The sequence below is a fragment of the Nesoenas mayeri genome (genome assembly GCF_963082525.1).
Source record: "Nesoenas mayeri genome assembly, chromosome: 1".
In the NCBI taxonomy this organism is placed as follows: Eukaryota; Metazoa; Chordata; class Aves; order Columbiformes; family Columbidae; genus Nesoenas; species Nesoenas mayeri.
The window spans coordinates 23,375,659-23,400,901 of record NC_137541.1 but is presented as its reverse complement, the minus strand read 5'-3'; positions in this window follow the sequence as shown (position 1 = coordinate 23,400,901).

Sequence of the window (25,243 nt, the reverse complement as noted above, 5' to 3'; positions counted from 1 at the left end):
GTGTAATTCTACTGCTTTGTGATCATCATACAGTTTGGATCTTTATTCCTTGCAGACCTGCACAGAAATACTGTTAGTTATAAACAAGCTTAAAGCAGATAGCATATATTAGCTAAGACACAAGAACTATAATATTTCTCAGGTTAAGGAATATGGCCATTCTTACACGCTACTCAAAGAAGATAAGGTGAAGCTGAATTGATTAAACCAGTTCTCACTCCTTTAACTTAAATGTTCTCCAGCATCTTCATCCTGAGGCTTGCCATCCTAAGGCAATCTTAAAGAAATATTATGTTAAAGAAAGCAATGGCTAATTAAAACAAAAATCATCACATTGTTTCCCCCACTGGTTTGGAGCAAAGACTGCATAGTGTTTCCAAGCTCTTCTGCACATCTAACCAGTCTTAGTAGTCTTCTGGAAGTGAGTCCCTATGGAGTGTTGGCTGACTTTTAGTAGCCAATGGTGAAATGGTTAAATCCTGCTTGCTGAGGTACTGCAGCCATCAGATCCTGTGGCCCACGCTTCTCAGCATGGTACATATTCCCTGCAGGATGAATGGAAATTTAGTGAGTACTTGTACTCCTCAGTCTTTAGTACTATTTTCCCAGCACTATTTGCTTTGCCTTTAGAGCAACAAGGCCCTTAATTTCTGATTTTGGTCCATGTGGTTGTTTATGTTTCTCATCTTCCTTGTTCCTAATCCACTGGGTCTGTGATTTACTACTATCTTACAAACTGTGAGTCCATGATACTACAGATTCAGCTTTAGCCCTGCACGCGTTTAGCCCTAGAGATCCCAAAGTCAGTTTTTGCACGCAGATCAGAACTCTTACCACGTTTTCTTATCCTGTGACAGAAGCTTACTTTCTGATACAGAAAAGAATCCTTAAATTGACTTTTGAAAAGCCTACATGGTCCAATAAGGAATATCTCCATGACATTGCACAGAATTGGAAGAAAAACATGGAGACAAATGCAGGAGAGCCTCCCTTTGCTCATGAAATGTTGCAAATTGTTCTACCAGAAATAGTATGGCCAGAAGGACTAGGGAAGTGATCATCTCACTCTACGTGGTAATGGTGAGAGAGCACCTTGAATACTGACAGAAAGCTTTTAACATGTCCAGAACATCAATGAAACATTTGGCTCCACAATAAAAACACAGATAATTTATTTCCTATTTATTAATGGTCAGAGCGCAGCAGACATGGAAGTTCTATCATCAAGTTTATCCCAGATCAGCTCAGGTTCCTAGAAAGCCCTGCTTTCACTGATTCTGCATGAACTAGGTAAAAACCTGACAGACCGCTTACTGGTGAACTTATGTGAACTGTGGAACAGGACCAAACATTCAGCCATTTCATCATATTTTCACTATGTTTCACTACACACCACGTATCACTATATAGAACTTCTTGTTGGTAATGCATTATTATTGTAAAGATGCAAAATTATGACTTTTCAGACTTACCTAATTTTTAAAGTAACACACAAAAAGCCATGGTCACACATACATAAACTTTGGATGAAACTCAAAATTTGTTACAACAATAATCAATGTTTTTATGACTTAATGGAAGAAGAACTATTGACTCCTTAAAGAGACAAAGCCATTTGTGTAATTTTTTGGGGGGAGAGTATATTCCTCTATTTTGTCAAGCTTAAAAGCATCTTTCACATGATAGCTTTATAGAGAAATTATAATAAAACACAAGCAATGTTTGATGACACTGCAAAAATGAGACATCATTTCTTTTACTAGTTTTGAAATCAGGGTGGGGTTTTTTTGCCACATTTTGTTTACATTTCATGTGTATAATACATCTAAAGTAGTCTGAATTTAGGACATTTATCACAGACTAAAAAGATGAGCTAATGTCTAATCTTTTTCACATTTTATGCTTTCTCAATATGTCAAGCAATAAATATGCTCTCCAACAGAGTTGATGTTTGAGTCAGTAACTAATTCATAGACTAACTAACTATTGATTATTAATATATGCATAAGTAAGGAAAATCTTAAATTGCATATTCATACTCTCTCTTTTTTGTTTGTTTTACTGCTCCTTCTAAAACTAATTAATCTTTTTACTTCCCTTTATTACTAAAATGCGTGTCTCCCTTTGCATTTTCCAAAGTGAGGCAGAAACATAACAAACAACTCTGAAGAAAAGAAATGCACAGCTGTTAAACTCAGTTCCTTATATAGATTTCCCTATGGTTTATTGTAGGACAGTGGTTTACATTACGAGAGACATTCCATTACTAAAGATGTTTCTGCTTAAGGCAAATGACATTTGACAAGTTTTCTCTGGAAAATACATTTAATTATTTTCTTTGAATGTTTTCTGGTTTTCTGTTTTTCCTTCACTTCTTGAAGAACTTGGATGACAGGTCTATTAGTTGCCCAAGCTTATATTAAATCTGGACTATATATATTATACTCATAATTTAGGGGTTTCAGTAATATCCAATGGAAAGGATATCAGAAAGTATGACATGACATTTATAAATGTATATTCTTTTTTCCTTACAGCTGTATTGGTTAAATCAAAACAGAAAAGTCAGCAGTTTCAGCCTCATTGATGCAGTTTTTGTGTGTATGACTGCATATGTGCTTGTGGTTCTCTACCATAGTTTCTAGCTTCAGTTTCCCCAGCATCATCTGTCCCCATTAGCCAATACTAGCACGAAGTGCGAAATGGGAAGAATTTTCAGAGGTATTCAGTACTTATATGCTTAGTAAGAATGTTCTGTGCAAAATAGAACAAACAAACAAAAAGAAGCATATTATCTATGCTTTTAGCCAGGGGAAAAATAAAAAAAAAGCCAAACAAGCTCACTCTAAATACATGTTTCCTTGTAAATGTGTCTGTTACTGAAAAAAAAATATCACAGGTCACATCTTCTAAGCTACTGGAGCCAATAACTGCAAGACACCACTCCTGGTGTGACACCCAGCTTCCCTGTTTCCAGCAGAATTTTATATTGTTACTTTTCCCTAGGCTTCATTCAGTGGCTGATGAATTTTGGCTCATGCTCTTTACTTCTGCTTCATATGTTTCATATATTTTGGTATATACTTTCTGTGTATAGAAAGGATATCTTTGTGTGGCTTTTGATGATACTGTAGAAAGCAGAAAATATACAGCTAAATTATATATTTTCAATACTAGTAAAATTCTGAATTTCACCTTACAAAAACACACACTGAAAATGTGTGACAATACAAGTAGTAAAAAAAAAAGTAAATGCACCTAAGCCTATAATTTTCTAATATGCAGAAGAAATCATGCTTACTACTGATCACAACAAGAAAATCACATTTTAAAGGACTACATTAATGCATATATGTTTGATGTGGCTGCTGCTGTTGTTTTTCAACCATTTTTGTTTTGTGGGTCTTTTACCAGTGATCAGCCTTTAGATTTGAATCTGCAAAGTCTTGTAGATATAGTTAATGGTTTTCAGTAGGTATTGCTGTAAAACACATTTTAAAATAATGGTGGAAAGTTCAATGGGAGAAAAGCTTTGGTTATATTTCTGTTTCATTTATTTTTGTTTTTAGTGGCTTGTCAAGATTTCTTTGCACGTTTGTATCAAAAAAAAAAAAAAAGCCAAGTGTGGATGGTCTTTTTTGCTAAACTTGTTAAACTTGCAGATTAAAAGGGTGATCGTCAAAGTTAAAGTTATATAAAGTAACCCTCGAAAGGGCAGTAGCTTGGCTATTCAGTTTGTGGATAAATTTTTGAATGTGAGCATGCTTTGCCCAGATGTAATAAAATTTCTTAGATGTTAAGATTTTGAGGAATTTTTCTTCTGGGATCATGAGAAAACTAATAGCTTATTCAAACACTGAGGAATACAGTTCCCAAGATTTTATTGGTTTCTTTAAGCTTCCTTATTGTTATTACCACATGTGGAGAATGAAAATAAGAATCAATCTTTCCTAAGCATCATACTGCTGCATCTTTACTAAGAACTCCAGGAACAAACTCTTCAGAAATAAACATGGCAAAATATTGGAAGAGACAGATGGAGAATTCACATGCGTCCCTGGAAGCAAACAATATTTCAAAGAAATAGAAAGAATGATTTCTCTACATTGTTGTCTGTGGCAGGACCAGAAGCTTTGTGAAACCTTGGAAACAGTCCAGTGTGAGCAAAATGAATACTATTATCATAGTATATAGTCATTTTAATGATTACAAATTCAGTGCTTCTTGCACAAATAATATTGATAGCAGATACGTTTTATTTGTAAGAAATGGGGTCCACATCACGTGTTATGGAGCTCTAAAACACAGGTATAAAAATTAAAACTGAGTCTTGGGGTATACAGATACTTACAAATTCAGCCAGCAATATTATCCAAACACAGATTCAGTGTACTCTGTTAGGGGACAGTTGGGTACACCTGTGTTAGCATTGTAAGTGTGCAGAAGGGGCCCTTTTTGATGAGACCTTTATACTGGTGTTTCATCATACGTTCTTAAGAATGCCATCATTGAAACTGTACATTAGGACATCATCTTAAGTGTCCCAGCTGCAAAGTGGACAGAAATCCTCCAGCAAAATCTTTCTTCTATTTTTGTGCAACCTGATTTAGAAATGCAAACGTACCCATTGTTTCTCTCTCATCCTCCCATGTAAAACAAGTAGAAAGAGGTTTTGCAGTGTAAGTATGCATATACCAGCACCTTTCATAGTTCAGTGGAGTAAGCTGAAAGACTCATTACTTTATTTGCCAAGACCATGGTGTAAAGTTGATCTAAGTAATTTGAACTCAGTGATAGATATGGTACCATATAGTATCATATTCTCAAGGACCTCCAAGTGTCCATTCCAACCTCAACCATTGTGTGATTCTGTATCTGAGGTCTAACCAAAAATTTGGAGAAAAAGCGAGATATTGAAAGTCCTCCAGAAAAGTGTCAAGCTTCAATTCAGATATGTAATTAGCTGTGTATCATAGAACTATGAGGTAATGAATTGTCAAAACAACCTCTTTGGCACAGGGTATTTCTTAATTTTGTAGCCAGGAAGATGAGGGAAAAACATTAAATGATTTAAAATCCTTAGCTGTTTGCATCTTAAGTTGCCTGAATGAAGTTGTCCAGGCCACTTTACAATCTCTAAACTAAAAATTGCACTTCTAGAGCACAACTCACCTCATATTAATGTAAATTTCTAAACCAGTTGTGATGAATCCTGTTGTAGATATAGGTCTCTTTACTGGTTAAAAAGTTTATGTGGCAGTTTAGATCTACACTGTAGCCTCAAAAGTGAGGTGAGATGAATCCCATCCAAATTTACAAAGTCCCTGAGGGACCCGCGAAAATAAATTGGTGGCTTGAATCCTTGCAGTTGAGGCATTTTCACAGTATTTCCTGCTCTGGAGCTTTTCTTGTTGAGTTGCAGATATTATGTGTACATATTAAACTGAAATATAATGCTATGACAAGTATTTACAACTGATAATTTATTTTGCTTACTTAAAACTTATTTAAATTCATATGTAAAGGCTGTCAAAAGGCACGATTCACTATTTTTCATTGCATTTAGCAAAATGCGGGCACTAGAGATTTTAAGTGAAGAATTTCACTACCATTCTGCAGAGGATCTCTGCTTCATGCTTGTCAGGGCCCTGAGGGAACTTAATGGCTTCACTGTCCCCGCCTGTTCACTTGAAGGATCTCTCTGCTCCACTGCCCATGGCCCAGGACCCCATTTCAGTGCCCTTCATGTGTCTGTCCCAGCCCCAGTGACCATGCAGCAGGGCTGGTCTCCAGCCCTCTATAGCCCTGTCTAGCAATGAGCTCCACTGATCCAGGCCCACTGGCACAGGCTGACAGCCTGGCCTGACTTTGGTCTGTCCCTGTCCCCAGGGAGGTGCTGGGTTGGGGCTGCCCCGATGCCCCAAGCTGTCCTGCAGTGGATAGGTTTATGAGGGATGCCCAATTCCCCTGAATTTTCATGTATATTTGAAGAGTTACTTCATGGGATATGCATCTCTATTTTCTTTACAAATTAACTACTTTGAGATTTTTCCTTTGTAAAGGATTTCTCCCTAGTCCCAGTCCCCTTAATAACTGTTTTGTGATCACAGTTTTCTTTATCTTGTCTCTAGGAGCTTGATTCAGTTTCCCACACAAATGTATCTAGTGACATTTGAAATGGTTTGTAGTATCACACTTGGCCTCCTGTTTCAGGTTCAGATGGGAACATACCTATCAAAGGTCCTTCATTATATCTGCCAACACAAAGCTGATGTCTCAGATGACCTAAAATGCCCCAGCATTACAGCAACTGCCCACAGAGGGACAACTAAATAAATTCAAAACGTTGTCTCTTATATTTTCTTTCTCTTTTTTTTTTTTTTTCTTTGCTCCTGTTAAGGCTCTTTGCTGAAAGCATATTTGAGATTAAGACACTTAAATATACACTCTTAGAAATGAAAAAGGTGTGTAAGGTCCTATTATAGACAATGGAGGCACAGATCTTCGAAAGAAATTCAGCAGATAGTAGCTAAAGATACCTAGCCCTTGACACTTGATGGCATTTACATGTTTTGGAATTGTCTGTGACATCTATTTGCTGCTTTTCCAACAATCTCAAGAGCTTGTAATAACAAGTACTACAGAAGACCATTTCACTTTGTTGCCAGACATAAAAATCAGAATAACAAGGCAGTATACACAGATAATGAGCATTTTCTTGTTCCTGACCTCATCAGCCAGGCCTGCACAACCCTAATGAGGTGGATTCCTGCAGTTTGCACAGTGGTTTTTTGGACTTTGGAACTCATCTTGTTTGTTCATATGCTTATTTTGTATCGGGTTTTTGCCTCCATATAATATATTCAATAGGATTTAATAGACTTTATTTAAATTTATTTGCCATGGCATGGATGAATTAAAATAAAACATATTTATAGTTATGCTTTGGTTTCTTCCCTGAGAAATTCTGAGTCTGAAACACTCTTCTTTTTGACACAATATCAACTGCCTTTATTTTACATTCTCTCATGTTTAACTCTTTGTGTTATAGTATACATGCATAGTAGTAGAGTACCTGATTGATTCTTCAACTCTTTGTGTAACCAGGTGAGAGGTAAGAAAGGAAGAGAATAAATGCAATACTTGTCAAATCCATTGGATCAAAACATAATCCATATACACAACATGACTACACTTTCAAAGAAACAGTTGTTTCCCTGACAAGCTTCTGTCTTATGTAAGCCCTGTTTCGTATATGCCAGCCAGCTGCCTATCTTGCATACTGTAGTATCTACAGTGGCACTTGGCCCCTGTGTTTGTAACTGAGTCTTACCTCAGGCATGTGCTTTAGCGAAAACTGAATAACTGAGTGTTTTGTATCATGATGTGAATTCCATCATTGGTATTTATTCCCCAGAACTGTATCTGCCTTTCTCTTTGCAAACACCCTAAAAAGTTGCTGATAGTGATTGATGTAGGAATATGAGTAGTTAGAAATTCTGAAAGTGCAAGAATCTGCTTGTTATTACGCAAAATAAGTCAAAAACCATGAGGTAATATCTTATTACCCTCTAATACTGCTTGCAAAGTTCTGGCTGAATTTGAAGGATTTCACCTATGGTCCCTGAGTTGACGATCACACAGACAGCATCTTTAATCAGCAGCTAAAACTTCTAAACTTGGCAAAAGAGAAACAGGGCACAAGTAGGTATTAGCAGAACACAGTTGCACAAGCAGTCATCCTTATTCTTCTTGGTTTTTATTTCAACAGTTGAAATGCTATTTTAAATGCTAAGAAAGGTTAAGCTGAAAAAAGTTACCTGAAATTATGCAGAAAAAGTAGCACCAAAAATCTCCAGTGAGCTAGTTTTACTTTTTTATGGTACTTGTCAACATTGTAACCAAATGACTATAGCAGAAAGTAGTGTATATTAGGTGTATTAGATAATGGATCCTCAATCCTCACAAACTATAGCTATACAGAAGAAGAAAGGTAAAGGACAGCTTTACTAATAATCTGGTACCTTAGTAAGATAAATGGATACTTCTGGAATTTTTTAAAGGTAAACTGGATGCTGGTTTGTAGAGTTGTAGTAAAAAAAGATTCAGAGAACTAGATCAGTTCATTTGAAATGCAATAATGCTTGAGTTTTTCCCTATTCTGTACAGAGGACTTCTAGACGTTTGCTTAAGCACCCTGTGTAAAACAGCTTCCTCTTAATTGTGACTTGTATAAACAAAGAAGAAGTAAAGCAGATGTCAAGATATTAATCAAGAAGGAAAAAAATATTTTTCCAACTTTTGACAAAGTAATTTGTAACTGTAGCTAATGTAAGCCTGACCCAACTATTCCAACCTCTGCTGGACTATTTTATAAACAGCAACAGAATCTCTTGACGTTTACTTCCTTGCACAGATTATAAAAAACTTTTGGTTTCTAACCATGCTACAAATATGCTTTCCAGAAGGTATTTTTTTCTGTGGTTATGTGTGTTGTCTGTCACAGCTGTGGAGTGGGGGAGGTTAAAAAGCTTCATGAATTAGTGTGGTTTCAAACCTATCCCTTATTCTGGGCACCTAGACTGTAACTGAAACTAGAGATTAAGGCAATTATTAAAAGTGTGTTCCACAGAATCTAGTAGAAAAATGGCACGATAAATACCTCTATAAAATAAATAGCCTAAATAAACTGATAGTAGAAGATATAACTCCTTATGGAAAGCCAAGGTCTGAGATTAAATGTGGATTTTTAATGTCTGGATAAACAAAAATGGGAAACAACAGAAAGCTGCTAGGTAGGTTTGAGAAGAAAATGAGCAGGTTAACCAGCATTAGTCAAGCTAATACATTTGAAGTATTTTCCCCTCTGTACAATGAGCTGCACTGGTTGCTGCAATATGACATTTCTACTCCTGCTCCTCCATTTTTGATTTATTGGGTGAAATAGACACACTGAAAAGACACACTAAAAGTAAGAGTAAAAAGGAATGCTTTTAACTAATGGGGGGTGGGGGGAGAGAGAAGAAAAAAAAGTAAAATATTTTACCAGTGGAGTGAATTCATTCTTCCTTTCAGGACAGTATTTTTCTCTCAGTATATCCCCACAAAAGAATAAGAAAAGAGATATATTTTGCCCTCAAATTCACCAGCATGTGATAGGTGTTTCTGAGTCTCAGGTAAATAATGTTGGAGGAAATATTTGATCACATATTTCACAGTATCACAGTATCACAGTATGTTCTGGATTGGAAGGGACCTCAAAAGATCATCTAGTCCAATCCCCCTGCTGGAGCAGGAACGCCTAAGTGAGGTTGCACAGGAACATGTCCAGGTGGGTCTTGAATGTCTCCAGAGAAGGAGACTCCACAACCCCCCTGGGCAGCCTGTTCCAGTGCTCTGTCACCCTTACTGAGAAGAAGTTTCTTCTCAAATTTAAGTGGAACCTCTTGTGTTCCAGCTTGATCCCATTGCCCCTTGTCCTATCATTGTTTGCCAACGAGAAGAGCCTGGCTCCATCCTCATGGCACTCATCTTTTATATATTTATAAACATTAATAAGGTCACCCCTCAGTCTCCTCTTCTCCAAACTAAAGAGACCCAGCTCCCTCAGCCTTTCCTCATAAGGGAGGTGCTCCACTCCCTTAATCATCTTGGTTGCCCTACGCTGGACCCTCTCCAGCAGTTCCTTGTCCTTCTTGAACTGAGGGGCCCAGAACTGGACACAATATTCCAGATGGGGTCTCACCAGGGCAGAGTAGAGGGGAAGGAGGACCTCTCTTGATCTACTAACCACCCCCCTTCTAATACACCCCAGGATGCCATTGGCCTTCCTGGCCACAAGGGCACAGTGCTGGCTCATGGTCATCCTGTTGTCCACCAGGATCCCCAGGTCCCTTTCCCCTACACTGCTCTCTAATATGTAATTTCCCAACCGATACTGGAACCTAGGGTTGTTCCTGCCCAGATGCAGGACTCTACACTTTTCCTTGTTAAATTTCATTAGGTTATTCCCCGCCCAACTCTCCAGCCTGTCTAGGTCTCGCTGGATGGCAGCACAGCCTTCTGGCGTGTCAGCCACTCCTCCCAGCTTAGTGTCATCAGCAAACTTGCTGATAGTACACTCTATTCCCTCGTCTAAGTCGTTAATGAATATATTGAATAATACTGGCCCCAGTACTGACCCCTGAGGTACTCCACTAGATACTGGTCTCCAACTAGACTCCGCACCATTGACTACCACTCTCTGGCTTCTCTCCTTAAGCCAGTTTGTAACCCACCTCACTACTCTATTGTCTAGACCACACCTCTGCAACTTAGCAACTAGGATGCTGTGGGAGACTGTGTCAAAGGCTTTACTGAAGTCAAGGTAGACCACATCCACGGCTCTGCCATCATCCATCCACCTTGTAACATTCTCATAAAAGGCTATGAGGTTGGTCAAGCATGACTTACCCTTGGTAAAGCCATGCTGACTGCCCCTAATAACCTTCTTATCCTTGATATGCCTTGAGATAGCACCAAGGATAAGTTGTTCCATTACTTTCCCAGGGACAGAGGTGAGGCTGACCGGTCTATAGTTACCCGGGTCCTCCTTCTTGCCCTTTTTGAAGATTGGAGTGACATTTGCTTTCCTCCAATCCTCGGGCACCTCTCCCGTTTCCCAAGACTTGGCAAAGATGATGGAGAGCGGTCCAGCAATGACCTCAGCCAGCTCCCTCAGCACCCGCGGATGCATCCCATCTGGACCCATGGATTTATGGATGTCCAGTCTATTTAATTGCTCCTTAACCCAGTCCTCATCAACTAAAGCAAGCTCCTCCATTGACCTCGCTTCATCTGGGGTCTCAGGGGTACAGGGCTCCCCAGGACAGCCTCCGGCAGAGTAGACAGAGACAAAGAAGGCATTCAGTAATTCTGCCTTCTCTGTATCTTCCGCCACCAGGGCACCCACCCCATTCCTCAGTGGGCCTACATTGCCTCTGGTATTAGTTTTATCCGCTATGTATTTGAAAAAGTTCTTTTTGCTGTCCTTGACCCCTCTCGCCAGCTGTAATTCTAAGGAGGCCTTGGCTATCCTAGCTGCCTTCCTACATCCTCTAACAGCAGCCTTATATTCCTCCCAAGTGGCCAGCCCCTGCTTCCATGACCTGTAAACTCTCCTCTTCTGCTTGAACATACCCAATAGATTCCTATTCAACCACGCAGGCCTCCTGGCTCCCTTCCTTGACTTCCTACGTGTGGGGATGCTCTGATCCTGAGCGCGGAAGAAGCAATCTCTGAATGCAATCCAGCTCTCTTGGGCCCCTTTTCCTTCAAGCAGTCTTGCCCATGGGATTTCCCCCAGCAATTGCTTGAAAAGGCCAAAGTTAGCCCTGCTAAAGTCCAGGGTTGCAATTCTACTTGCTATTCTGTTCCTGCCACACAAGATGCTGAACTCCACCATCTCGTGGTCACTGTAACCCAGGCAGCCCTCAACCTTTACTGCTTCGACCAGACCCTCCTTGTTAGTGAGGATGAGATCCAGCAGTGCACCTCTCCTAGTCGGCTCCTCCACCATCTGCATGAGGAAGTTATCATCAATGCACTGGAGGAATCTCCTGGACTGTGGCTGGCTGGCTGAATGGTCCTTCCAGCAAACATCAGGGAAGTTAAAATCACCCACAACAACCAGGGCCTGTGACTGCGAGGCCACTCTCAGCTGCCCATAGAAGGCCTCATCAACTTCCTCAGCCTGATCTGGTGGCCTGTAACAGACGCCCACAACAGTGTCACCCCTGCCAGCCTGCCCCTTGATCCTGACCCATACACTCTCAACTCGCTCATCATCCACTCCTGGGCAGAATTTAGTACATTGTAGTTGCTCTCTCACATAGAGAGCAACTCCACCACCACGCCTGGCTGGCCTGTCTTTTCTGAAAAGGGCATAGCCATCCATGACCACATTCCAGTCATGTGAACTGTCCCACCATGTTTCTGTAATTGCCACCAGGTCATAATCTCCCAGCCGAACATAGGATTCTAACTCCTCCTGCTTATTCCCCATGCTGCGCGCATTGGTGTACAGGCATTTCAAGGAGCGAGCAGAGCACTCCCATTTCTCCCTAGGAGCATAAGAGGCCATCTGGTCCTCATCAGTTCTAGAATGCTGCCCCACTGGGACAAGCCCAGCTACAACCCCATCCCCCTTCGAGCCTAGTTTAAAGCTCTCCAAATGAGCCCAGCTAATTCCTGCCCCAGCATTCTTTTGCCCCTCTGAGATAAACCTTTCCCACGTGACACTATCCGGACTGGTGTCTTATAGAACTTATAGAACTTATAGAACTTATATTTCTTACAGTAGATCTGATTTGCATTGTCCTATATTAAAGTATAGGCATAGGCAAAGGGAATTCATGTCTGTGCACAGTACCCAGTATAGATACACCTATTTCATCTTTGCAAGCTGTTTTCTGAGGGCCTTTGCAATTCATGAAATGTGCACTCTGGCTTTATCTGTATAACAACCAAAAGGTAATGAATCCAAGCCACACTTCAGTAAAGTGAGAGGAGGGTGTGAATGAAGGTTCTTCAACAAGGGTGGGGGTTTTTGCACATTTTTTCACAAAAAACCTAGATATTTATTTTTCTCAGAGGCAGCTCCTCAGGGAATAATGGTGGAATCTGGAGATTTTTTATGGGCTGAGACATGTCTATAATGGGTTCTATCTATGTTAAACACAGGCCAGGGAAAACTTGAGCTGTGAAAGCAAAAATTATTTATTTCATTCACTGCTGTATTTTATCCTATATGTTTTATGGTTGTTTTTTTGTTTTTTTTTTTTTTTTGTTTTTTCTGATAGCTTTTCCCCTACTTTCCACTCTGATGAATCCATTTATCCTTCACTCCTCCATTGTTCTCTTTTCCCAATGAGGATCTTTTTATGATGAATTAATATGAAGACAAGAATGTGGCTTGTCTGGAGTTTCTGCTTTCAAAGGCAAGAATGTTTCTGAATTTCTGAGAGAGAACTTGAAAGCTTCCAGTAAAGAGACAGATACAGAGTTTCAAAAGCACAGTGTCTCTGTTCCCTGAACAGAGCATCACTACAAAAATGTGAATCCTAAGTCTATCCAAACAATAAGTCAAATCATTGTTTGACACTTTTCCACAAGGATGATTTCTTTCAGGCAAATTTCTTAAAAGCATGTGTATTTAAACTTAATGTTGATTTTTAAAATTAATTTTGATGGATGGTTGGACTTGATGATATTGAGGGTCTCTTCCAACCAAAATGATTCTATGATTCTATGATTTCATATGGAAATCATCTGCTGTATGCTGCAGCACAATCTCTCTTTTATCAGATGTAAAGGGTGGTTTATTTAATCATATAATTAAAATATATTTGGTGCTCACCTACTATGTGTTTATCCCTGTTCTGCTAATTTCAATAGGATTACAAATATACCTTGCAAAGAAGCATTATGCATATAATTCAAGAAGCTTAGAAAGAAAAATAAAAACAGTTATGGTGGTAGTTCCTCTTCATATTTAGCAAATGCTGTCATCTGCATAGGAATTCCTCCAGTGCTGTGAGCTAAAAATGTTATGAGAAGGTAGCTAAATGTGCAAAGAAGAAGATAAAGAGCTCTGCTATATGTACGCTTTTCTTCTATTCAGACTATTATCCTTGCTGAAAAAATGAAATCAGGATGAATTTCCTGCCAGGCTATTTGTGCTGAATCTACTGAAGGAGCAGCATCTGCATGTGTATGAGCGTGTACCCGTGCACATGTTTTGTGTGTAGTTGAATAGGTGTGTGTCTTTGTTACTGTGGTAAGGAAAGACAAAGATAGAAATTACATTATTATAGTCTTCGTGGTTTTGGCAGTACGAACTAGGAGCCCCCTCAACATAGCAGGTGTCCAAGAATTCTGTCACAACTGCCATCAAGTGCATGGAGTCTGCCCATCAACTTGTGCTTGCTGCTGCTGGGGGTGAATTGTCATCCCTAGCCCTTCAGTCCTTGTAGAGGTGATGGCACTGAAAGATTCTCGCTGCTCTCAATGTTCACTTCCAGTCTGCTCAAGGTCTCTTATAGAGCACGTCCATGACCTACCATCTCACATCAACAACCTGGCCTCTTTCAGGGCAGTGACAAGCTTTACACCAATTTCACTGCAGACTGCAGTTCATGATATATATAAAACTAAAATAGAAAGAAGCAAATGGAGCTAAAATAGGATTGAATTCCTGAACATGGCTGCCAATATAATAATTAAAGGCCATCTAAATTGTTAGCCCTCACCAATTTTGGAAGCATTTTCATATTTATTAGAATTCTAACACTAAGTAGACTCTTACACCATGTTTCTGGTGTAGGCATGTGAAGTTACTCACATGGTAGCATCAAACAGTTCAGAGGAAATTGAGTGGTCCATGGGATTTACAAAAGACAGTCTCTCTCCCACCTCACTTCTTTGTAAGGTCTGATCAAGTGTGTTGACTACCTAATCTGCACCTAAAAGGAGAGGAGATATCTAGTAACTAATATTCTTATGAGTACAGTGATCAGTGTGGTAGCAGTACAAAACCATATTCTTCCTCTATGTGATTTATCACACAATGATAGGTTTAGATTCCTGACTATCTTTGCTAGAGAAGAGGATCTTAGCAACCCTAACTAATGTTGATCCAATGTTAATCATTTTTGCATGCAAAATTAAAGTATTAATTGATGCAGGAGTAGAGATGCCAGATATGAAGTCTGAGAGTCATGAACAACTCAAATGGCTGTTGCCTGTTTCTGTGCTGTGGAAATCTTAACATCTTTTAAAATAAAATCCTAAGCCTTGATTTTCAATTACATCATGTTAATTTCAATGAGAGTTTACTGCAGTCTCTGGAGGCCTACTTCCATGACCCGTGTTCTAAAATTTTTTCTTGCTCACAGGATTTAGGAGCCTAAATTCTTCTGAAGTGTCCTACAGGTTTTACTCTTTTTGTACTTAGCAATTAAAGGTATTATTGCAGTAATATAAATAGCTGGCACTTATGAAGGTATTACTTAAGAAATTAGTTTAATAATTAGATTAATTTGTATTTTCATTGTTGGTCTTAGTTTTTCAATTTATTTTTATTGATTCCATAGCCATAACTTCTATGGCTGAGTCAGAAGCATAAAGGATCTTATTTCTAATATCTGTGTAAAAAGAAAGAAATTGAAATCATGTTTAATTCAAATGAAGAAAACTTTACTCATATCCTTATGTAGTTAAAGTGCTTAATCGGTATTGCCAGACAGAATACATCCAGTCCTAAAATGAAAGATAATTGCCATTACAGCTGGTCTGATATCAATGGTATATTTATGCAGGAGAAAGTATTTATAACAGCTGACGTTTTATATGACTTGTTGTACCAATGGAGCACACTCAAAAAAAACACAAGCCAGAAAATTCTGGAAACACTCACAGTCCCTTATTTTTCTTTATTTTCCACTTTACGTTTTTTATTTTGTACACCAGCCTTCCCATATGTTTCTTTTAATGTGATACCTTGTACCCTTGTATATTTTTAAGAGTGTTCTTCAAGTTATACCTCCAAGACTATATCAAAATAATATTTTTGTATGGGGTCTGGATTTACTCTCAAAAAATACAACAAGAAAATTTTCTTATGGGGTCAATTTAGAGCACTCTGATCATTACAGTAGGTATTTCTTTAGTAGAGTTTTAAATTGTCAGAGAAGTCAGGTCTAATAAGAGCTGTCTGACCTGTATGAGCAGCTTTGTACAGTATCTTTCTCATTATTTGCAATTCCTCTGTTGCTATCAGCTCTTTGTAAAAGTTTGTTAAATATTGCTTATTAAAGAAAAGGATAATATTATAGAAATCCAATGCTGTAGTAATACCTTACTAACTAACTGTATATTTCTATGAGTGTCTCTGGGAAAGCAGTCTGAAACAACAATTGTTTCTTCTGCTCATTCCAATATCTGTAGTGATTCAGAAATAGTGTATTGACACCAACAAGTAGAACCCCATAGAGGGAGACAGAAGGCAGGCAAGCAAAATTTTAGCTATTAATAGAGATGCACAATTTTATCAAGTAATGCTGACCATTGACAAAGAAGAGGTCCTCAAATAAAGATTTATTTGTAAAAACTTTTTTGACAACGGCCAGATTAATTCTGGCTAGAATTATTCCTTAGGCCATCAGTGAGTTTCTGAGGATGAAATTGCCTTTTTCTTCCTTCTGAAAAAAGAACATTTCATCTCATCTTTATTGATTTGATAATGAGAAGATATGAGCTCTACATGACTCTCATGTATCTTAACCCAAGAATAAATCTTATAATAGCAATGTGGGTAAGGGCAAATTAAGTGTCACTGAATCTTGGTAACAGGAAGATGTGATTGATTTATGCCAATCTGATTTAGAGTGGCCAAGGCTTTTACAAGATTATCTTTTTTTCTGACCCTTCTATTATTCTGTGTTTCAAAAGTATTTCTTGCTTTTTGTGCAACTCTTGTACATTTCTTTTTTTTTGTGAACCAAGTCTGAATAGTGTTGGGGTTGCATGATGATTAGTTCATTGGACTGTCACCTCTGGTCACATGTGATTCAGAACACCATTCATAAAACCACAACACATGACTTTAGAAGAATAAACTGCATGATAATGGAGACAAACCTATGAAAGGACAGAAGAATACAGAGGGACTTTAGTTCAGTCTATCCTAACAGTTTTTTGAAGTAAGAAGTTCTTTGTCAGTCTGAATCTTGTTGCTGGAGGAAATATTTTCAGACATAGCATTTGAAATTTCACTCTGGTGAACTACAAAGCACTTTAACGATTCTGGTTCAGTACATGTAGAAGATGGTAATGTGTTAGACCTGCAAGTAATTTGTTCTATATTCATATTGAAGTGTAATTGTTTTTGTTTAGCAGTCTGCTACAATACCAAGTATTGAAAAATAACTCCACTGTTCCTCACTGCTTTCTTAAGCTGAAAAATCAATGATGGAATGTTGAAAAATCCATTTTGGCGGCATGTTTCTCCACTTACTGGTTTCTTTCTCTCTCATAGATATGTTTCCTGTTTGCCACCAAAACTCCCTGTAACAAAGATGTTTAGCATTTATCATTTGTGACAGTGTCCTGGTTTTGTTTGAAACTAGACCAGTTTTCTATAAGTGAATTTTCATTCTATTAGTGAATTTATTTTCCTTCAATTTATTTAATTAAATAAATATATAAAATAAATAGATATTTAATTAATTATGAATTTATTTTCCTTTTGTTAGTGAATTTTCCTTTCTATTAGTGATTTTTCCCTCTATTAGTGAATTTTCCTACGTTATTCTAAGAAACTGCACTTCTGAATTTGGCTGCATTTTTTTTCAGACACTGTTTGCTCTGAAGCTGATAACAGTAGTAATGTTCTGCAGAAGGCCTAAGTTTAGAGTTATTGCTATGGCAGTCAAGGTTACTGATAAATTTTGCACATCCCATAAGTGAGAATGGCGTATTTGCAAGGAGGGGCAGACAGAACAGGTGACTAAAATTGACCAACTAAGTATTCCATGCCATACACATCATATAGCCTGTAAAAGTGGGAGATCATGAGGGCCTTACTCTCTTGGACCATGACTGCATCTGAAGAGGACCCTGCCAGTTCTGCTTGTGATCCTAGGCCTAGTTCCAAGCCCTACATCCCTGAATCCAGTTCCAGTTTACTGCGGAGTCCAGTTCAGGACTTCTAGGAACCTGCCCTGCAGCTGCCACTGTGCTACCCTGGGAAATTCAAGATTGGTTTTGTGTATTTTGTATTATTTTCTCTATTTATTAATAGCATTAGTAAAGCATTTTTAACTTTTCTAACTTGTAAGTCTCTCTCCCTTTTCCTCCTATTACCTTTCCTAGTGGGGAGGGCAGGGGTTGAGAGCATCTGCTATGGTTTATTGTCACCCTGCAGTAAATGGTGACAGACAGAAGGCACAAACCAAATCCAAATTGCTGAGCTAATTATGGCTACAAAACTCTTGTGTATTTGGGCTGCAAATTGTCAGGAGGAATATGCTGTATGATCCTGGCATTTGTTGAGCAACTGATAGCTGTCTGAAATGTTAAGTAACTGAATATGCATAAACTTCCTGTCAAGGCTGCTATTCAGTGACAAGTTTGCCAGTGATAATTCTGGACAGTTCATGTAGACTGGGATTATGTTTTCTTGAATCAGCAAGTGCTGTATTACCTTACCCGGGCAGTACTCATTCCAAGCTTTAGTTCCTGGGCTTTCTCTCAAACACTTCAGGAAACCTTTTAATGAAAAGTATTAAGTAACAGAGCATCTTCTATCTTCTGTCTTGGTCATACTGTAATTTTAGAAGATTTATTAATGTGCTGTTAAACTAATCTATAGTAATATACCAAAAATGCCTCTGACATGAAGACCATGTCTGGAAAGTCCTCTTTGTCATGTGAATAAGCCCTCCTAGGGCTATCAGTTGTTTTGACTTCATACCTACCAATTTTAAAGCACTTTTTTGGTAAGTTTTATTTAAGGAAACTTGTCAAGTAAATAAATATTCTATTCCCAGCTCTGGCATTTAGTTGCTTGGTGATTTTGGAGAAGATATTTAAACCACAAATTTTCAGAAGAATCTAGTAGTTTTGTTAAGTCTTAAGTAAATTAAAAAGTCTATCTTTATTTTTCTTAGAAGTAAATATATCCCTTATAGCCAAATAACAAACATACCACAGTGAATGTGTATGTGTATTGTTTATAAAGGATGCTATGATTTAAAAATTTTGAGTTCTAACTGCTGGGCAGTTAGACCTACTTTGTTATTGCTTGACTATGAAGAGGTTACTTATCAAACTATCCAAATAAATATATCTATTTGAGAAATCCAGGGATGAATCAAACTTTATAGTTAGACAGACCTCAATGTCTGTGGCCTCTGGAGGAGATGAAATTCTAGGTGAATCATGGGTCAACAGATGAGCCAGAAGTCAGTCAATATTTGATATCCCTGGTATCTTTGGAGACCTTGTAAGAGTCTGTGGGAGAAACAGCCATGGGAGGAGTTGGCATACAAGTTTGAGGAAACTCTGCAAAGTGGAATATCTATGAAGTTTTATGTGTTTAATATATTTTTTACATATATATCTCCCAAAGCAGGTTAAACAGCCATATGTAATTTAGTTCTGTGATGATCACAAATTAAAACTGGTTTTCCTTCTGCAAACATGCAAATTTTAATTGGTGACAGAACTGATACATTGTCTTTTCTTCTACTGGCTGCCTTGTTTGTGGAACAAGGGAAGGATGCTCTATTTGCTTATGCAGCTAAAATTAGATCACTGATTTAAAAATTCTCTGGCTGAAGGAAACCATCGTATGTCATCTCTGTTTATCATTCACAATGAAAAAGTAAACCTTATTGGAAAATTAAAGTTAGTAAGGATGATGACCATTCCTATGTTGTTCTATTTGTTCACTTTCAGATTTCTCACCTCATCACCAATCATTTCCTTTCCTCTGGGGGATACAAACTATTGCTGCACAGTGGTTGTGTATTATTTTTGTACCAAACAATGTGTGAAACTTAATGCCTGGAGACAATGAAATTATGTTTACTTAAAGTGGGTTTATGTATATGAGAAAGAGGTACAGAAAGAGATGGAGTGAAAAAGAGTGATGTGGACATTTTAAATACAATATACAACCAAAATAAAATACTGAATATGTGGATATAGCTTTTCCATTAATACCTTCTTTGCAAATGAATAACCAATTTAGAGGGAACAGAGCAGGCTACTAGAAATATGACATATAAAATTCTACTTCAACAGATATAACAGGCAACCTTACACCTTAAATGTTATATGACTGCTCATAAAAGACTAGGGATGAGCGCTTGAGAAACTGAAGTAGTTGTCATTTGGGATTTTTTTTTCCATATTCTTTCCTCAGAAATGAGATAAAAGAAGGACAGTAAGTAAAAGGAGGTTGTGTATCACTGCCCTTATTTTTGATAGTCTATCAACATTTGGATTCTCACTGTGACTAAATACTCATCCTTAACTGACAGATCTTAATAAGAGCTGAAAACACTGCTGACACCAGTGTTTGTTCACTATGGCCTTGGATCTCAACAGGAGTTCAGGCAGTCTTTTCCACAGATGCGTCTCTTCTCACCAGTTTCCCAAACTACCTGCTGCTTCAGCTAGAAATGTTATTGTATACAGGGGAAGAAAGGTTGCACGTGGTATTATTGCCAGAGTTGGCAGCATCTCAGTTCCTTCCAGACTGTGGGGATGAGAATAGGTTTCCTGTATTCTATTTAGTTTATGAGGAGAGATGCTAAAGACCCCTGGTTTGTGGTAGCAGATCAGTTCCTTTAGGCAACCACTATAAACTTTGTTTTATAGTAGTTCCAGGTAAATGTCTCTTTGAAGAAGAGCAGCTGAAGCTATTGGAAGGAGAAAGAGGGGTGAAGGACTCACAAGAAGATTATTAGCAAAAACAGGACTGTAAAAATGTTTAAGAAAATGGTAAACTAGGTCATCAGTATGGGTGAAGGGAAAAGATTTGTAATTATTCTGAAATGTCAGAATCACTAATACAGATAAAGAAAGACTCCTAAATTCCAGAGGTGAGAAAAAGGGTTATTTACATTAAATATACTGTCTCAGCATAAAATCATAGCTCTACAGCATACCAGTTCTGCTAGATTAATATTTAACATTTATGCAAACAGAAAATGCCTTCCTCTCAGTTACTTATTTTATGTGTTAATTGAATTTTTGTAAGGAACTGAGAGTAGCAACAACACTGTTAGCCTAGGGAAAATCTTGAAAGTAGGGGCATCAATGCAAAGATGCTACCTCTGATGCAGGAGGTGAAAAAGGGCCATAAGTTAGTCAAAGTTGGGAGGTGATGCTAGGAAATTATCACTGTATGCTTTCACAGAATGGCTGGTTAAGTCACTTCTCACTATAGGCTTTTTCATGTTTCTCCATACCTCCCCGTGTATTTTTGTATTTGTTTTATGGGAATGGATATACTATTGTGGAATTTATTTGTATTTCTATCTTACTTATCTCAGCAAGGACACAAAGATGAGAGAGGTGACTAATGGAGAAATTTCCGGCTTTCAACATTTTTCTGCCTACTTTGTAAAGACTGTCATGGAGCATCTACAAAACAACAGCCCGCATACTAACAAAGCCTTCCTGGATGTAAAATTCCACATGTTTGGAAGGAATATAGAAGTAAAACTCAACTCCGTTACAACAAAGCCAGCACAGAGAAAGAGCAACATGGTGTAAAAGTTTGTGCAGGTACCCTGGGACTTCTTTGGGTTAGAGCTTTCAGCAGAGGAACAGCCATGAACAGAACACTGCAGCAGGGCAGGCTCTGTCCTGTGGTTCTTCCAGGCAGAAAATGACCATAAACTGGGGAGCCCATTAAGCTGTTGAAATATGCAGTAATGATCTCAGTGGATTCTCCAGAAAGGACTGTCTCCTGAACTTTGGTTTCTTTTACACCTGTTTGTGTCATGGAATCATTTTTGTTTGTTTTGCCACTTACCATTAATGAATGCTCTCCCTTTGCAAGTGCCTGGTTATATGCACATTTATGATTACCTTAAAAATCTTAAAAGCTGATGATATTTGAATTGGAGAAGAAGATAAAAATGTTCCAAAACTCAGCAGCTGGGCTTTAAGGGTTTCCAGAACAAATGTTTGAGGGAAGTGAGCAACATTTTAAAGATTTGTGACTGCTAGTTCACAGGAGATGATCACTTAAGATAAGCACACTAGGTTGTCTTGGATATTGATTTTTGCTAAGTCTGAATTGTTCTGCTTTGTTGGATTTGTGCTAGCTATTTAATATGACATTAATATACCAGAACAATAATACAGTTTGTTTTGTGCCTTTTTTTTTTGGGGGGGGGGGTGGGGGTGGGTGAGCATTTCAGTTTAGCATTTAAAGCACTCTGTTTTTACAGATGGTTTAAGCTTGTAAAAGCAGTTATGTTTTTACTGTATAGTGCTGTTGATAGTTTGCTTGTTGTCAAGGACCACAGATGGTGAATGCTACTTATTTTTCACTAGTTTGGAATCCAGATTTTACCATCTTTTTTCCTGTATCATTTGTGAATCCTCACTGGTGAGTCCTCAGTGATCACTGTATGTATAATTTAAAGATGGGACTTGTGTTCTGAAGCTTGTCTGGCATTTCTGAATGGAGGATATTTTTTATATTTTGCTATTTGGAGGTGTCACTCGAACAGACCTGTTGTCATATGCTTTGGGGATGGGTCACTAATGCTTTAAGAGTTGGGTAGATAATGATCTGAGAGGGAGTAAAAGCAATGCTTAAATGAAAATGTCTCCTTTGGATTTAAATGAATGCAACTGATTCATTTAAGCAGCATCTTTCTGTGCAAGAGAGTCTAGTTTTGCTACAAATAAAATTAAATTACCAGGCCTTATGGGTCATAATCAGCACCTCCAGGGTGTACAAAATTTTTACATTTCTGTACAAAATAACTGAACTTGTAGCTGTTATATGAGATGCTGACCTGACCAGAAATCTTTCTTAAATCTGCTGGATAATTTTTAGCTGGACAGAACACCTTTCTTTCGTAAGCAGTAGCTGCTGGTAGTAGCTGATGGTCACATGCAGACTATGAGATAATTGAAAGCCTCCATAAAACTAACTGGTGTGTCAAATGCTACTCATTGCAAAACACAGTTGAGCCTCTAGCTGAGACAAAAATAATTGTAGAGAAAAGAAACAGTCTATCACACAGTTTTTTGACCATTTCTTCAGTTCAGGAAAACCAGTTGCAGGAAAGCAGTCTAAGGGACAGCAGCTACTTGCACAAAAATATTATAAACTTCAGTGCTTTGAAAAGTTTGCATGTTGTACCATTTGTCAATGACTTTTTAAAGTATTATTCTACATCATGTGAGTGTTATTTTTTAATTTAAACAACACCACCTGTCTTTACTCATGCACCAAAAGAGGAAATCACAGAATCATAGGATCATAGAATAGTTTGGGTTGGAAGGGACCTTTAAAGGTCATCTAGTCCAACCCTGTAAAATAATCGCTTATGCATATAAGTTTTTAACATAGCTATTCATCAGCTTCTCATTTCTTGAATCTTATGCTTTCTGAGTTGTTCCTTTATTTTTACCTCTAATAATCACCACAGCAATTTTACCACCATGACTTTAAGAAAGAAGTATCCAACCCTAAATCAATATTGTCATGCCCAGAGAAATGCTCTGCTGTTCAAAACTACTAATTCCCTGGAAAACCAGACTGCTTTTAAGCACTAACATATGGATTTTTTTACAGCTTTCAAGACAACTTTAAGCACTTTAACAAATGGCCTGTATTTACATATTGCTGAATTCTAAATACTGTTCAGAAGTGTTTACTTCTTTACAATTTACGAGTGACGTGGGACAGATATTCACTTTCTCATAAAAAAAAGAAAAAAAAGAAAAAAAAAGAGAAAAAAGAGTGGAAAGGAAAGATTTATCTACATTACATAGTGTTGCCTAACCTAATTAGACAATCTAATGCATCGATAGTCATCTCTTTTAGAGGAGTTTCTTTTCTGAGTCTAAAGGGAGCAGGGTACAGCTTGATAATTTGTAACAGAACTATTTGGCACAAGAAAAAAGAACAAAAACCAAACTCCTTTTGCTTCAGTTGCTTTATATGCTTCGATAAATTAACTATTAATATGTAATGTACAGATCAAAATTAAATGTCACTGTGGAAATTACATTACTTTCTTGGCAATGGCTAGTGCTTACCAAAGACAAAACATTGAGCACTGGTGCATGCAGCTTTCACATCTTCAAGCCAAACTAATTTTCTTGCATTCTCTTGCAAAATAAGCTTATGGGTTGCAATTTTCTAAATGGAAAAAAAAAGGGCTGTTCTATATCATGCTTGCAAGCAAAAGTAATAGCACCTGGAAGCCCAAATGTACAAGAAATTGTGTCTTTTCATCACTTACTGGACTTGGAAGTTGATGCATTTTTAAATTCAGAGATTATTTGATATGGATTGGCATCAACTCCATTTTTGTTTCCAAGTTGTATAAGAAGGACAGGGATGTATTTCTCTAGCAGATGAGCAGTTCTATTCCATTTGTATCCCTCCCTCCTTCTTTTTTTTTGTATGGAGCTTTTCACAGTACAATATTTTCTTGAAACAGTACGCCCCATTTCTGCTCCATTGTTTAAAAAAAAAAAAAAAATATTATTTTAAGAATAATAACAAAAAAAGGCTGTATCTGAAACAAAACTGTCTTCCGTGGTGCAATAATTATTGTCATTTCTATGATTTCTGCTGTCATATTTCACAAATTATAGTAATAGAATTACAAGGCAGTGTTTGAAGTTATAAATTTTTAATTTGTAATTTGTTATTACACTCCTTGAAAGTAATATAGGAATTGCTGATGACTGCAATTGGTTCTGCAATAGCAGGAGAGAGTATAGAAAGACTTATTTGTCTTTAAGAACAGCTAAGACTTTATGTGTCAACAAATCCTTCAGTGAGAATGTCTGGTGTTCACCTGAATTGCATCAGTTAAGAAAATTAGATGTGAAAGTTACCACCCAGGTTCTAAATGACATTGCAACTTCACATATTGTCAAAGCAATATAAAACAATCCCCTCCAATAGACATACAGAATACATATATGAAACACATAGTGAAAAATGAGTCTGTTCTTAGTGATGAGAATACCTCTGTTTTGGAGAGCTGCATGAGTGATTACATCTGCAGATGACAGAAGCTGACCGAAGGCCACGAGTGTTTTGTCAGTTTTGCCAGTTGGAAGTCTGGTCCAATATATTACAAATTAGTAATGGCTGATAATTTATTCTCATTTCCAAAGCCTCTCACAGTGAAAAATGTTCTTTTAACATAGTTCTTTTCATAGTAGAATTTAGAAATCACTAAGGCTTTCTACTTTGGATGAAAGCAAGGAGTATTTATGAATGCATAGAATTTAGCAAGCTAGTGATCTACTGTTTCTTGAAAGCAACACAAAATCTGTAGTCCTAGTAATTGCTTTCAGGAACTACATTAACTACTACAGCTGATTAGTCAAGTAGCCAGCTGACATTACCAAAACCTAACCACTCACTGTATTTTTCAGCTATTGTAACTCCAAGTAGGGCAACAAGGCTATTTTGACTGCAATTCTG